Genomic DNA, 10000 nt, shown 5'->3' with positions numbered 1-10000 from the left:
TTGCTCTAGTATGGGACGCGTGATAACAGGAGGAGCAAGTGCAATCTGGCTAAGTGATTACAGATGTTGCGGCGTTAATTTACAAAGTGCTTGCTTCTCTACGCACCTGAGACCGTCTTGGCAGTGTTGTGCAGTCGGGATATAGCCTAGAGCCTCCTCACGCCATGCCTCGGGGCCTCAATCTCCCATCTCTTCCTCTCACATATCTTTGGTTTGCTAACATCTCTCACAGCTTCCCTCCTTTTACTTTCATCTCTAATACCGCTTTGCCAATATCGAAGCGCCGCCTACCTGCTACATAATGTCGCCTCATAACCTCCATCGCTGACTCCCATCAGTCTCATCAGTATCAATGTCTTCGAGATCTTGGCCCTCCCAGCATACTCACTCTGACATCCCGCACACTTCCGCCCTCCCTTAGCCAATACATCCACCAACAAACCTGCCACACTATGCTCACTCTCGCAATCCAAACACACCCCACAATCTTCCCCCAGCCACCCATACACAGCACAATCCACCACGGCAAACATTCTACTGCAACAAACGCATCCACACTTCCTGTTCCTGCCACGGCCTGTCCTCCATCCTGCACATCACCCTCGCACGTTCGTTCTTACCTTCTTTGCCCCAATAAACTCGAAGATAAGCTCGCAAAATGGTCTTCTTCTTTCATATTTTCCTGTGACTGATAAAGGCATCTGCGTGGGGCATGATGACCTCGGCAGTGTGGCTCTCTACCTCCCAGGCTCAGTGCTCGTCCATCTACACTCCCCCCTGCCTTCATGGTCTTAAGAAGAGTGGTGTCTCCTTCCTTTCTTTCTACGGTGCTTCCTATCCTCTCATCCTCGCGGTGTGAAGGCGACCTGTCCCCTTGAAGACTCCTTTTCAGAGACTTACTGCCCTCTCGTTGGCCCGGGCAGTGTGGCCGGGATTCTCTGTCGCTTTCATCAGTCATTTTTCATGGCTTCCATCCGTATCTCTGCCCTCCACACCAAGCGTTACTGCACGCCATGAGTCAATCCCACCACACCCACACGCATGCAGACGCACATATACATACACACACACACACACACACACACACACACACACACACACACACACACACACACACACCATTTCCAGGTCACAGTGCCAGCCAATCACGGGTGGTTTAGCTACTGTTCTAGCAATATATAGACAGCAAATAGTCTTTTAATGGTGCGGGTCAATGGGAAACCCTATAGATACTCGTAGATGGAGGTCCACCATACACTACATATAATAACGTGCCACTAAAACTATATTCCGCCAAACACTGTGAGGTGAGATTGTCCCCACAACTCTCCCACAATCCACCCTTTGATGAACTATGACGAAAATGTTTTGTTCATCGTAAGAGAAACCAAGAGTGAGCTTAAAGAAAAATCAAATCTTGAAAAGGAAGCAAGTTAAATCTTATGCAAGAAGATTGGATGACAAAATTGTAAAATTCCAAGTAAGAAAACTGTAGTACTTAGTAAATCACTAAAGAATGATAATGATGATACTACTGCCGCTACTACTACTACTACTACTACTACTACTACTACTACTACTACTACTACTACTACTACTACTACTACTGCTGCTGCTGCTGCTACTGCTGCTGCTGCTGCTGCTGCTGCTGCTGCTGCTGCTGCTGCTGCTACTACTACTACTACTACTACTACTACTACTACTACTACTACTACTGCTGCTGCTGCTGCTGCTGCTACTACTGCTGCTGCTACTGCTACTACTACTACTACTACTACTACTACTACTACTACTACTATAACCTAAAATAACAACAATAACAATAAGACGAAGAAAAGAGAAAGAACAACAATAACTTTGAGAGAATAAAAATAAAATAAGATAAACAACGGACCTGAATACAACCATGGCTTATTCTTCTCCACACACACGAAAAAAAAAAAAAGAGAAACAGTTAAGTGAGGAGAAACATTGGCGATCAGGTCAAATAACTCACCAATGTGGCAAGCCGAATACCTTAAAGAGCAGTCCAATTAAAGACAAAATTATAAACCTCCTGAGGAAAATATTCATGCCCTGGCACCAAAACCAGACAAGTCATGTGAGGGAGAGGACAAAGTTTATGGCGACATGGAAACAATCACTTCATCTTATAGTAATGAGAGAGAATAATGAAAAACACCAGAGAGAGAGAGAGAGAGAGAGAGAGAGAGAGAGAGAGAGAGAGAGAGAGAGAGAGAGAGAGAGAGAGAGAGAGAGAGAGAGAGAGAGAGAGAGAGAGAGAGAGAGAGAGAAAACCTCACCTCTTTCGTTGCCTCGTCCAATTCTGCCTGAAAAGAAAGAGAGAAAATTAATGGCTGAATAATAGACAAGATTACAAGAATATAATCATTATGTGACAGGTTTAATATAATTTTGTTTATAATAAGGCTAATATATTTTTGTTTATCAGAAATATATCGAGCAATTAAGTTCATCACTGTCTTAAATGGTTTCCAATTAAAATAAATGTGAAAGTAATATCTGCTATTCATTATCAATCTGGTAAACATTTGGCTTTTTCCTGGAGCGTGAGTGTGACGGCTCTGGGCTGCTGCAGCTTTCTACGCCTGCCACCCTCCATTCCGCTGCTGCAGTTCAAGACGATCACACATACACACTGGCCCTTCAGCACACGCAAAGTACTTCACCTTTACCGAAGTGTTGTGTTATACGGCTTTATGGGTCATGTCACTCCACGTTCTTCGGTTTTCAGGCATATGGGTGAGGTGTGAGGGTGTACTGTACATGCCAGGCTCTTGCTGTACGATAGTATCTATTAATCTCTCCCTCCTCCTCTCTCTGTCTGTCTGTCTGTCTGTCTCTCTCTGATACACTATTCACATTCTGTTTTATTAATTCTGTATAATCAATTACCAAACATACACGTGGCTGTCCCTGCATGAGAGATATATTCTTATTTCCACTTATCATTCTCATCCATAAATGTATCTCATCTTGTTCTAAATAAGCGCCCTAATGTCTCGACTCTAATATCCTAATGATGTGAAACAACATATATGTCTCCTTGCAAAGATACAGTGACACGTTTACACATATCAATCTATTTAGTTTCTCAAGTTTCTCCTAATGTGAGTAAAATACAAATATGAAAAATGCATCATAAAAACAAGTAGTGTATTATAATCTCAAGTCAATCCATGTCGTTTGCAGCTCCTCATGGCTTCCTCTAGCTTTCTTTATTTTCTTGTGTTCTTATAATTTACTAATAATAAAAAAAAAAAAAATGTCTAAACACACTAGGATAATGATGAATGATAGATGGAAGTACAAATGTTAAATGTAGTGACTGCCATGTATAGGACTCACTGCTTTTTATGCCTTTTTTTTTTTCCTTTTTCTCATGTTAGTGAAGATCAAGAGTGGAGTATTTATATTGTCACCAGCTTCGTAGAGAGTTCAGGCTGTCTACATTCACTCCCGCTAAAGAGAACTAGGCCCGTAATCTTGAACACTTTGTCTTGTTTATTTGAAGACCAAGATTAAGTATAATGAGAGGGAGAAAAAAATCCCCACATTGGTCTAAGAGTGCTTCTCCACGTGTTACAGAAAAGGCTGCAATATTTCGTGATTTGTACCTTATAAAGACCTACGCTGTTCTGTATGCCAGCTTTGAATAAATGTTTAAGTTATTAAGATACTATTATTTCCAGAAGACCGTGTTGTCCACTATACTTTGTTTCGATGGTGCCTTAGTTATCACAGTATCACTATTTCCAGAAGGCTTCGCTGAACAGTCACGGCGCTCATCTTTGTCTCATATACTGACTGAAACCACATGTAGATTTCTATATCAAATTTCACTGACTGCAATCTATTTCCCTTAAAAGATTTATAGACAGCAACACACACACACACACACACACACACACACACATTAATCCACCCCCACTAACACCCACACCCATCAACCCACACACACACACACACACACACACACACACACACACACACACACGGTAGCTCAGTGGTTAGAGCGCTGGCTTCACAAGCCAGATGACCAGGGTTCGATTCCCCGGCCGGATGGAGATATTTGGGTGTGTCTCCTTTCACGTGTAGCCCCTGTTCACCTAACTGTGAGTAGGTACGGGATGTAAATCGAGGAGTTGTGACCTTGTTGTCCCGGTGTGTGGTGTGTGCCTGGTCTCAGGCCTATCCGAAGATCGGAAATAATGAGCTCTGAGCTCGTTCCGTAGGGTAACGTTTGGCTGTCTCGTCAGAGACTGCAGCAGTTCAAACAGTGAAACAGACATGCACACATGGTCTATTCTAAATGATACGTGGGTTGCACAGGGTTGCAGGATCACGCTTAAGCAACATACACACATCGCATTTCGTATAAAAATGTATTCTCTCCAAGGGTTATGAATAGACAGTATGTGCATGCAGTATGTACGCACCCTCGCATATCTCTAAAGCTTTCTAGATATAGGTTGTTAGGTTTTATCTTTCATGGTACGACCTACACTATTTTGGAGAGAGAGAGAGAGAGAGAGAGAGAGAGAGAGAGAGAGAGAGAGAGAGAGAGAGAGAGAGAGAGAGAGAGAGAGAGAGAGAGAGACGAAGTAACTATATTCTGCCCACGTCATGCCCCGCCCAGACTGGCTTGTGATTGGCTACGAGAGCAAAGCCTCCGTGGCCTGCTATTGGCTGTGGGCAGTGCGCTAAGCCGGAGCTGCCGCCTCCATTCCTCTCCAACGCACCAAGCCCCAGCTAATGACGAGACGGGGCAGTCACGCCCGACAATTTAAGTCCTGGAAATGAAGGAAATGAAGGTCGTGGACGTATTTGGTGGACAGTGGTAGGCCGAGGCTGGGGAGGCACGCAGGGAGGCACAGAGGGAGGACCTCGGGAGAAGACTAGCGGTGCTTCGGACGTCGAAAACTCATTTACGAGTCTTAAGCTGTTTCTCCGACGAGGCTCTGGTTTTGGGGGCGGCTTCTCTCTCTCTCTCTCTCTCTCTCTCTCTCTCTCTCTCTCTCTCTCTCTCTCTCTCTCTCAAGGCAATTATTGGCGAGACGGTGTTTGTGACAAGTGCACTTCGTCTCTCTCTCTCTCTCTCTCTCTCTCTCTCTCTCTCTCTCTCTCTCTCTCTCTCTCTCTCTCTCTCTCTCTCTCTCTCTCTCTCTCTCTCTCTCTCTCTCTCTCTCTCTCTCTCTCTCTCTCTCTCTCTCTCTCTCTCTCTCTCTCTCTCTCTCTGATGCCCAATAGACGTCACGTGCTCCTATGACGTTATCGCTCTATCTCCAAGTGTCAGCCCAGAGAGATAAAGACCACAATGCCTTCATTCCTCCATTCCTTCACCTCTGCGTTCCTTCATCTCTTTCTTCCACTTTCCCATTCTCATTTCCTTGATATTCTTCTCAGCTATTTTCTTTGTCTTATTTCTATATCTTTTTTGTCTATCTTTTCCCTCAGACTGTCATTCTATACTCTCATGCTCTGTCATACTATATTCTTCTCAGTATCTGTTTTTATTGCCCACTGCAACACTTCCGTCGTCACTCTCCTGGTTATTCTCTTTTATTGCTTTTAGTGTATTTTTTTCCTATATACTGTCCGTCAAGGTATAAATATCTCTGCCTTTGTTTCTACGTATTAATTTTCATTTTACTATTCATGTTATTTATTCTTTCTATTCTCTCCTAATAATTTTCTTTCCCAGTTCTTGCTATCTACATGCCATCCCCTCTATCTCTGCTTTGAAGTTATGTTTTTCCTGCTCTTCCTCATCATCATCTCTTCCTCCTCCTTCTTTTCTCCTCCACACAATTCTTACTATTTATCTTTCAAGACATAACTTCCTTTATCTTCCCTCCTACGTATTTTTTTTTCTTTTTTTCTCTTTGTTATTTCTTCGTTCCTCGCCTCGTCTTCCTCATTTCTTCACAAATTTTATAATCTTCCCTTCAGGCTGTAACTTCCTCTACCTTCGCTTCTACGTATTTTTTTTCCTCCTCTTCGTCACTCTATTTTTCTCCTCTTCTTCTTCCTTCTCCTCCTCCTCCTCCTCCTCCTCAGGCACAGGTGGGCACGGCGCCGCGCCACACCAAGTCTCATACGAGGAAGTAATGAGGTGGAGGTAATCTGGCCCGAGTTTTATTTCGCCGCTGGATTATCACGGACGATAACAATTTGGAGCCTAATTGATTAATCAGTTTGGGTAATCAGTTCTGGGATTGGCTCCTGCCCCACCCCTCACTTGCTTCTGCTGCTGCTGCTGCTGCGTTTTTTTTTTTTTACTTCCCTCATCCATCTGTTCACTTTCCTCCCCCCGCTCTTTCTCTTTCGCTTTCCCTTCTCTTGCTCGTCTCCCTCCTCTATGCTCTTTTCTCTTCCTGATTTTACCAAACTATCTTCTATTTCTCTTTCTCTTTTCCTTTACGTGGTAGTTTTGGTTCTCTCTGCTCTTTCCTTCTGACTTCCTTCATTTCCCTAACTTGCTTTGTCATTTTTCTCTTTTTCTCCCGTTCATGTGCTAGTTTTCCTCCTCTTTGCTCTTTCCTTTCTGATTTTTCTCTTCTACCAAACCCCCTTTCTTTTCTTTCTTTATCTCTCTCTTTGTTTTTTTTCCTTCTCTTTCCTCTTTCTCTTCTCGATTTCCCTCTATACCAGTCTTCTTTTCTCTACTCATCTTCTCTACCTGTTTGTTTTCCTCCTCTTTACTTCTCCTCTTTCCCTTCCTCACTCCTCATCCATTTCCAGTTCCTCTACTAGGCTTACTTTTTCTTTTTTCTTTTCTATCTGGTTGCTTCTCCTTTATTCTGTTGGCACCCTATTGTATTCCCTTTTATCTTGTATTCCTCTGCCCTTTTCCTCTTTGTTTACACTCATCAGTAAATTCTATCCCTTCTATTTCCGGTTTCCTTCACTTCTATTTCTCCGTTTACTTAACTTTTGTGTTTCTTTTCATTTCCTCTTTTCATTTTTTTTCAATTTTTTTCTTCTTTTATCTCTCTGTTTGCTTTGCTCTCGCCTTCGCTATTTTTTCTTTCTTATTTCTCCGTTTCTTTCACTTTATTCTCTTCGTGCATTTCTATCTTTCATCTTCCTCTTTTTATTTTTTATCTCATAATTTTTTGTTTCTTTTGCATTGCTCTTTCCGTCCCTTTCTTCTATTTATGTATTTGTGCCATTTTTTTTCCCTCTCCTATTTCTTTGTTTCCCTATATTTTTTTTCTTCATTCATTTCCTTCGTTCATGTTTCTTTCGTCTCCTTCCCATCCCTTCCCGTTTCGTCTCTCGTCGTTGTCGCTGCAGTATTCCTGTTGGAGCTTCTACATAAAACTTGTCTCATGATAAACTTTTCGGGAGCCAATAAACATGTTTGTTGGGACTATTCTTTTCCGTCGCTCGAGTGTCCTCATTAAAACTGTTTACACTCAAGACATTTCAGATAAAGCTGCTGGAGAATATACGAAAATTGGGTTGTCACGCGTTACCTGCACTTTTTTCCGGGTGCTGTCTGTTTACTTGTGCGGAGTGTGCAGGCGCGGGTGTGCTGGTGAGTCGTGGGAGTCGTCACTCTACGCGCTAAAGTATCAAAAGAATGAATCAACTCTGTATTTTCCACTGTCGAATCTCTTATTGCAGAGTAAAATACAATTGATTTATGTAACGTGAGGAAGAGTACAAGGAAGAGAAAGCAAATGAAAATAAGAAGAGAGAAAACGACCTTTTTCCTCCTCGTCCCTCTTGCCTGTGACCCTTGGCTCAGTATATAGGAGGGTGAGGAGGCCGACACTCGCCAGTGTTGCTCAGGCCAGCGACTCGTGTGGAGCTGAGGCGGTGCGTCCTTCCTGTCTGTCTCACGCGTCTACCTCACCACGACCTCCGCCAGTTGAGGGTTGCGATCGTGGGCGGTGTGTGGGCTGATGGCTCTGGCCTGTGGGCGTGTCCGCGTCCTGGGACATGGGGCCACTGACTACCGAGCGCCCAGACAGTGCTATTGTCGCGTTGTGGAGTGAGGTGTGTGAGAGTCCCCACGTGGAGGGCACATGAGGCCAGACAGCAGCGGCCTTCATCGCGGCCCCGACACTCTCCCTGGTGACTTGTATGGTGAGTAGGAAGCAAGAAATCTGCCTCCTCTACTCCTTTTCCTTTTTCGAAACTTTCTTTTCTCTTAACTGTTGTTCTTTCCCATCGCATCGTGTAGTGAATGTTGAGTGGGAACTTTATTACGTCTCTATTAACGCTAAGCTCTACTTATACGTGACTTTGCCAAAACTCTACTGTTTTCTATTCTTTTCCTTTTAATTGTGTGTGGTGAGTAGGTACAATCTTACGTCTCACTCACCGCTCAGACTAACCCTTCCCATACTTTACCGCCTCTGTCTCTTGACGTCTTCTCGTACTGTTTTGCGTGTGGTGAGAGGGAATAGTTCACCAGTTAGGTCGAAATCTATCCACAATTTACATCCCATTCCCCGAAAATCTTTTATGCCGTTTAACTTTTTCTTTTCGTGTATTGTGTGTGGAGTGTGGGATCTTTTTTGTGCCTCACCTCACCGTTCACACACAAATATACATATACCCACTTCCCTTTCTAAGAATCTCTTCTACCTCTTAATTTCCTCTGACATTAAGTTTTGTTTCTTATATCCTATACTTCTCTTTCTAAAAATCTCTTCTACCTCTTAATTTCCGCTGACATTAAGTGTTTGTACATCCTATATCTATACTTCCCTTTCTAAAATCTCCTCTAGCTTTTAATTTGTTGTAGCCTTAACTGTTTTTACACCTATTGGATCGTGTATTATGAGTGGAAAAATTCTTAAGCGTCCTCCCTTTCCCTTCCAAAAATGTCCTCTAATTCTTAACTTCATTTCGCCTTGACTGGCTTCATTTCGTCATCGTATTGCATTGTGTATAATGAGTGGAAAAAAATAATAGAAAAAAAAAAATCATATGCCTGAGTCACCGGTCAGTTCCAAATCTACCTATACTTTACTTTCTAAAAACTCTTCTGCCTTTTAACTTTCTCTCGCCTTAACTGATTTTATTTCCCTATCGTATCGAGTCGTGAAATGGACGCGTGTAGAAAACTCCGCTAGAATTTCCTGGCCGGGAATGTACGAGAGAGAGAGAGAGAGAGAGAGAGAGAGAGAGAGAGAGAGAGAGAGAGAGAGAGAGAGAGAGAGAGAGAGAGAGAGAGAGAGAGAGAGAGAGAGAGAGAGAGAGAGAGAGAGAGAGAGAGAGAGAGAGAGAGAGAGAGAGAGTGTGTGTGTGTGTGTGTGTGTGTGTGTGTGTGTGTGTGTGTGTGTGAATGTTTGCATGTTTGTCCGTGTGCAAAGGTGCAAAAGTTCCAGGAAGTTCTAAGTCATGTTCCTTGGAGTCACCGATTCACGACTTGAGTTGCCCCTGACTTTCTCTCGCCGGTCACGCAGCCCAGTACACTTTCCTTCTATACCTGCGACATCCTCAACTTCACACGGAGAAAAGAGAAAGAAAAAAAAAAAGACTGACAAGTGAATGAAGAAAAAAAATACGACTTTCATTCAATTTTCAATCACGAGAGGGGAATGCGGCGCCTCGCGTGGGAGATAAAGAGAGAAAATCACCTTTATCGAGAATTAATTTGGCGTTGGGACGTTTTCAATATTTATTTCCTCCTAATGGGTGGGCGAGGCTATTTGCTGCGTTTTTCCGATAACATTAGCGAGCAATGCTGAGTCTAGCGGGGCGGAACCAATGATTCTGCTCAGACCGACTCGTTCATTATTACACACACACACACACACACACACACATACACACACACACACACACACACACACACACACACACTCAAATAAGTGCACGCCTTGTTTAGCAAAGACTTTAATTATTAGACACCTAGCGGGCGAGCACCTGTCGGGCCTGAGTCACACCTGTGGGGCTTGTTAGGATGAGGTCCTTCTATCCGTCCCGCCCACCCTCCCCTTACCCAACACACAGTCAG

At 43.4% G+C, this 10000-nt stretch overlaps 1 protein-coding gene across 5 annotated transcripts in view; it reads left to right on the top strand.

Moving 5' to 3' along the window:
* The window catches only part of LOC123504550 (delta-sarcoglycan-like), a 232191-nt gene that overhangs the window by 37973 nt on the left and 184218 nt on the right, over positions 1 to 10000 (top strand). The window contains exon 1 of one of the 5 annotated variants that reach the window (XM_045255158.1): positions 7736 to 8118. The exons of 3 other annotated variants lie outside the window; for them this stretch is intronic. The gene's annotated coding sequence lies outside the window, so the exon portion shown is untranslated. Of the gene's footprint in view, positions 1 to 7735; positions 8119 to 10000 lie in introns of those variants that run through there. One more of the 5 variants, XM_045255154.1, reaches the window with a different exon arrangement.

The sequence above is a fragment of the Portunus trituberculatus genome, chromosome 16 (assembly GCF_017591435.1).
Source record: "Portunus trituberculatus isolate SZX2019 chromosome 16, ASM1759143v1, whole genome shotgun sequence".
Taxonomy (NCBI): Eukaryota; Metazoa; Arthropoda; class Malacostraca; order Decapoda; family Portunidae; genus Portunus; species Portunus trituberculatus.
This window is presented reverse-complemented; position numbering and strand designations above follow the sequence as displayed.